General features: G+C 27.6%; 1 long non-coding RNA gene across 1 annotated transcript; it reads right to left on the bottom strand.

Moving 5' to 3' along the window:
• Positions 1 to 247: 247 nt before the first annotated feature.
• LOC107456171 (uncharacterized) lies at positions 248 to 6,468 on the bottom strand. Its single transcript, XR_011637124.2, has 3 exons — positions 4,617 to 6,468; positions 4,439 to 4,531; positions 248 to 3,220 (listed from the first exon to the last, which is right to left on the bottom strand). It is a non-coding gene; the product is annotated as an uncharacterized LOC107456171 (long non-coding RNA).
• Positions 6,469 to 6,743: the final 275 nt, after the last annotated feature.

Raw genomic sequence — 6,743 nt, 5'->3', positions numbered from 1 at the left:
ATTGAAAATATATGCTACAATTTAATATTGTTATATATTTTTTAATTAAATAAATTTATCAGTTTCGTTATGGTTGTATCATAATGCAATATAACTTTATTACTGTTGTTTCTTAATACAATATAACTTTAAAATGAGCAAGAAGAGATACATGTATTGTATTGTTTTGAGTAACATCCAGGCTATAATACATAATGTTTGCAACTAAAAAGAAGAAATTCTTTAAAAAGAAGCTGGTTTTATCTAATAAATTACCCTCTTTCATCCAAGAAATAAACGAAACAAAAATCCACTTGGCATGAAGAGACTGCGATCTCTTCTCTCGCTTTTTTAGTAAAGAAAGGAGTATAAGTACTCCATTATAAGTGTTTCTTTCTACACTGAAAAATCACAAAGACAAAAGTTCTTAAACTAAAAACATATTTTGGGGGTTCAGAACATTTCAAAAGCTATCCATATGTCTTGGACTTAGTTAAAGTCTAAGACAATATAGTTTTTTTTTCTTATTCTAAGAACAAAAGATCCTTCAGAAGATAAGCTGCGAGAAATGATAAAAAGAAGAGACCTTCTTTACAACTTTTATATAAATTGAAGACAACACTTACCGATAGGGATTATTTTTTTTACAAAAAATGTTCCTTTAAAATGTATGTTCTTAAGTTTTAAATTTTTTTTTTCGAAAACAAATTCCATTGAACGAATGTATCATATATAGTTATTTTAATAAAGGGTGTAATGCGTATGTTGGATATAATATTTGCTGAAAGTAAAAAAAAAGGTATGAAACAGCCATCGAGAAAAATATATCAAATTAAGGAAATAAAAACAGTTTAGTGGTTTTTAGAATATTTTTAGGTGCATTATAAAATTTTGACAACCACTATGGGATGTTTATCCATTTTAACAATTTCCATTATCAAAACAGTAACAATGTAAGTGTCAAAATCACCTGCCATTTAAATCCAAATGAATAAGTACCAAAACCAAATCTAAGGTTTCCATTTACGTAATAATCCAATTTTTCTGTCCCAGTTTTCCCCAAGAACGGTAATCCTTATACACCAATGTTGTTATTACGTTTTGTACTAACAATCTTTTGCTTTGCAGTTCCAGTTTTTTTTAAATTCCGTTTTATAAATTAGTGATGCTCACCAAGACCGCTATGCACCATGGTGAACAACGATTCATTGGTGACTAGGTGCCTCAAATAGAGATAACAAACGAATAACAAACAAATATAATAATAATAAAACAATGAAAATATAGAATATGATGATACGATATTCTTAGTGCTTTCCAATAAGCCTTCCATACCAATCCGTTGCCTGCTACACAAGGATAATTGCACAAGTGATACATAGCATATGTGCATAGTGATGACATTTATGCTTTTGATCAATTTGATGAAATGCTTAAAATGTTAGAATGAATTAACTTGTGTTATCTTTTTAGGTTAAAAAACAGCATAATAATAAGCCTGTTTATTATTTAAAGAACAATATTTAATTAATGAAATTCACTTGAGACATTAATATAAAAGTAACAACAAAAAAAACAGTTATCTACTTAAAATGTTATAACATAAACATAACATGAGTACATAGAAAAAATGCTAAAATACGACTCAAAGAATAAGATGTCAGGCTCAAAAGCAAAAATTTTATTGCGTCATCAATTGTTTCCAATTAGATTACAATTAATGGAAATTTTAACAAGAAGTATTTTAAAATTCTTAATCTTCACAATACTGTACATACACAATAATCACATGAAGCACAATAAATATAATGATTTGCCTTTGAACTATTTTTTAAAGTCAAAATTAGGTTTTGTGAGGAGACGATTTTATCAAAATTGGATTTTGTCATAGTCAAGTTCTGTCGTAATCGGGTATTGTCATAGTCGAATTCTGTCGTAATTAGGTTCTGTCATAGCCGGATTCTGTCATAAATGGGTTCAGTCATATTAGCGTTCTGTGCATTCGGAATTTTGCCATAATCACGATAGCATAAAAATTAGGTTATGTCCATAATTGAGCCAATTATACATATTCTGGGAATCTTATGCATGAAATATAAGGTTTGTGTTAGTTAGCCTCTCTTCAGAATTGTCTATGTAGAGATGTCAAAAAGATCACAATCCAGCTCAAGAAACAAAATGTCCTGTCCATGAGCCAAATCTATATTTAAAAATCGATTATTTTATTCCAGTCCTTTCTATTGTCTTTAATAGAAATTCTGACCATATACGTTATATAATGCATGTGTTAGACATCATTTTTAAATGTTCCACAATGCTGTCCGTAGATAGTTAATATGCAGCTCAATACACAAAATGTCCAGCAATTAAGCTGGATTTTCAAGGTCAGAATTAGGTCTTGTCAAAATTGGATTAAGAACATCATCAGATTTATCACATGTTTTTGGTTATATACTTACATTACACGTTAAATCATATAAAATTTGTGTGTGTTAGTCTTGTTTTGAAAATCATCAAATTATTACTTATGCAGAGATATAAGAACTGTACAATCTGATTCAATGAACAAAATGTTCTGCTTAAGAGCCAATTTTCAATCAGATTATTGTTCAGTTCGAAAAGTTATTATGTTTCATAAAATAATTCAACGATGGTTTCATTAAAATCTACTAGAAATGGTATCATCAAATCCATCTCTCATTTTTCCATTTTTGGAACTCTTTATTCTGGTGCACGTGATGGGCGGTAGAAAGTCCCTCTGTTTTCAAGTCATACTTTACGAACCCATTCTGCCAGAACTCAAGTTGTTCCATACTGACTATATTCCAATTTTTACTGGATATTTTTCATAATTTTTATCCATCTCCTTATCCACTTCCTGTATGCTTCTTTGTGCTGACTTCCGATATTCTGCCACTTTTGGCTCTTCTATTTTTTCAACATTTACATCCTCTTTCTTATCCACTTTCTTGCTTTCTTAATATTATATTGAACAGATGTCAGTTTTTCTGCTAATTTTACTCCTTCAACTTCGCCACCACTTTCATGATTATTTTTATCCATTTTTTGAAACTCATCCTGAGCAGTTCGCCCTGATTCAGCTGCGTTTTGCTATGCAAGCACATCGGTCCAATCTCTCAACTTAAACTTCATCGTCATTATCTTTCTTTCCCTTTGAACTCAACAAAAAACAGGATGTTAATTTTTTGCTTAGCTTTCAATTACAGCAATTCCATATTAACTGAAATTATAATTTATTTGCTTAATTATTACATTACTTGTCAAAATCTAATTATATATATTGTATTTCTCCTAGCACTCTTTATTATTTTATTGAATGCGATTTTGCGATGATTCAGTCAGATGTTTCAAAGTACAAAATAATTATTCAGAGTAATATTTTAATCAATAAACTATTTTTCGTACAGAATTTCCGTTTTATGTATTATTTTTATTGATGTTGTGTTAGTTAACAATTATCCTTATTCTAGATAGATAAAATCAGACATTTCTTAAAATCCGATAATAATATGCGATTTCAACACAGTTGCTTGTCAAAATTCACATGCTCTAATATAAAAGTAAGTCCAAAACAGAATATTTCACAAAAATTTGTCATTTTATTTAATTATTTATTCGTCGGGTTTGTACAGATTCCTTAAAAATTTTAAAAAGTGGTAGCAAAATTACAAAAATAGAATGTAAATGATACGAAATTCAAAGAGTTACAGATTTTTGATGTAAAATGAAATCCAATTAAAAGAAAAGGTGTAGCTTTTTAATGTGATGTTAACTTTTTAAGTCTGTTTAATGATAGTAAGAATCCTGTTTACATTTTAACATTATTTTTTCCAATTTGTATTCAACAAATGATTTATTAAACATATTTGTCGGAACACTACTTTTTTGTCTCAGCTTCAGACAATTTTACAATTTGACAGTCATTTTTCGGAAGCTTTTTCTTTCCTGTTTATAAATTTAAAATCATTAAAACACTAGTAGTTTTCGAGTAGGAATTTTCTAGAAATTTTACCCTTGATCTCAGAACAATTAATATTAATATATTAAATGTTATTAATTTTTTACTCGGGTAGTAAGAGCTATGATTGTATTAAATAAAAGCTCTAATATTAATATAACCCCTAATAGAAAATTTATGAAAAAATCTGACATTAATTTCCAAATTACTTCTTTGTGGAAATAAATATACCTGAACGTGAACATGTATCTTGTGAATTGTACTTAATTTGTCTTTTTTTTAAAATAAGGGACATCGAAATGCTAAAACCCACGGTACAAGTGATAGCAAAAATAAATTTTTTCAACAATAAAATAATACTGCTAGTAATTGTTACTTGTACAATGTATACCTTTTATACGATTTAATTTTACAGTAAGAAGTTGAAAATTATGATTTGCAAATATTTTTATTCAAAATGATCAATTATACATTACTCACATCTTTTTGCGAATATATCTAAGCAGTTTGGACATTTTTGTTTTCCAAACTGAATTCTTTTCGCAAGAACAGCAACCAATTGTCTCAAAAACTCTATAAAATAGGACAATTTTTAATTATTAAAATGTTCTCTTATTATATCATGCATTGTTAAAACGATACCAAAAATAGTACTAACCTTGTTTCAAAATCAGTTTTCTTTTTAATTACAACAGATTACTTTAACATTTAATGTCTGTTGCGACGAAGCTTGCAGATTACAGTTGTTTTATGTCACTATTGATTTCTCCTAACTTAAAGATTCTCCTGGAATAAAAAGCTTTTTTTTTGTTGAAAATCACAATGCTTATTCAGTTTATTGTGCTTACAAATTTAATTTCATTCTGTTTCAATTCAATTTATACAAATTAACAAACTTTGTAAGACCATAAATAATTAATAAAAAGGGTGTTTTGTTGAAAGAATTTGATTTAATAGAGATTTTGATGTATCATTCTATGAAGAAAGAAAGTAAAAAATAAAATTCTTCTTAAATGTTTTTTCTATTTATTTGCTTGGAAAATGTATATCTTTACATCGAGCAATATATTTATAACAGTTTATAATGATTGCTTAGTATGTGCTGATTCATGGTTTTTGATTAATGTATATTGTAGTGGAATAATTAAGTAATACTTTGGATCGATCTTAAGGCACAATACTTAAAACAAAATTTCTGAGGAATCCAAATCTGAATTTTAAAAAAATGGGAAACATATTTAAGTTGCCTAGTATTTTACTATATATTTATTTATTATTATTTCTTTGATTTTTTGTATAATATATTTCTCGAAACATTTAGTTTTTGAACTTCTAGGACTTGAAAATGTTTAGTTGAAAATAAAGTCTGAAAATCTTTAACAGTAAGCATAACAGGATATGTTTTATAGAATGAAGAAAAAAATTATCCTCAAATGAATTAAATAGCCATTTTGTTCAGTTAATGAAAAATAAATTGGATTATCCTGAATGGCATATGTTTTTAAGTTTCATTTAATGAAATAAGTCAGTTTTAAAGCTACAATCTTTCAGTTATTGACATTGGAAAATATTTTTTTAGTTTTTGATAACGTTTTCGCTCAGACTCTTAATTTAGTATCTCATTCTATGATTAATGTTTATAAATCAGGAAATTTTCAAAATAAATGTATTTGTTACATGTTACGATTGGAGGTTTTTTTTATAACTAACATGAACTCATTGTTAAAGCGAGAAACGGTGTCATTCAAATCTTTCTCTTTTAAATGCAAATATTGTTTTCTCCATGAAAATATCTTGTAAAGGAAAACCTGTTTTGAAATGGGAATCAGATATGCATGAAATATGAGGATAGCGGAAATAACATATTTTATAGAAATATTTTCATGTTATCCACATTACATGAAACAATTCAGTTAAGAATTTTTATTAGAAAAAACAATGCCGGAACGTAACTTTTTTGTTTTGTTTTCACTGTGCATGTTGCTATTTCTGAATCTGAAATTTTATATCTCAAATGCAAATACCTGTTGTAAGGATATACCAAAAATATATGCATTCGGAACATATGCGTGATTATACAAATATGCTATGAAAATAAAATATTTGATTGGAATGAAAGACTAATAATATTAAAGCATATAATGATGAAATAAAATTGCAAATATTATGATTAAAATGAAGTAATTTTAAACACTGACGACGGTGTAGTTAAATCATGAATAAGACAGTTTCTGTCAGTCTATCTTTACAATGTACCAGTAGTTACTTATAATTAGTCGCAAGAAAGCAGTTGCAATAAACTCGAAACAACTTCAGAGATTAAGAGTTAATATTTGTTTCCGTAGTTTAAAAAGACAGCAGTGACTTATGGCAATTATCAGTATCAAGCAAAAAAGGTTTTCGATCAAATACTGTATTCATTGTATAAACAACAATTTTGTACATTTTTATAAATAAATAAGTAAATAAAAACCTATTACTCCAACATACACCCATAAAATTAGCAGTTTGCATGTAAGGATTTATTATGAAATCTTTAGTTTTGATATTAGATATTTAATTATAAGAAGCATACATAATTGAATACCCGCATGTTACGTCATCCTGAGTAAGACAAGGCATTCGTCGATTTGGATGCCAATCATCTTTGACAAACATGCATGACGTCACTTACAGGTATCCAATTAAATCTGATCTAAAACACGAGGTTAGGCCTCATCGCTTATTCCTCTTTTCGAGTTAAAAGTAATAAAAGAATTATATTCTAAGCAAATTTTATGAAACA

This window comes from Parasteatoda tepidariorum, chromosome 3 (genome assembly GCF_982258835.1).
Source record: "Parasteatoda tepidariorum strain Cologne lab strain chromosome 3, Ptep-v5.0, whole genome shotgun sequence".
Taxonomy (NCBI): domain Eukaryota; kingdom Metazoa; phylum Arthropoda; class Arachnida; order Araneae; family Theridiidae; genus Parasteatoda; species Parasteatoda tepidariorum.
This window is presented reverse-complemented; position numbering and strand designations above follow the sequence as displayed.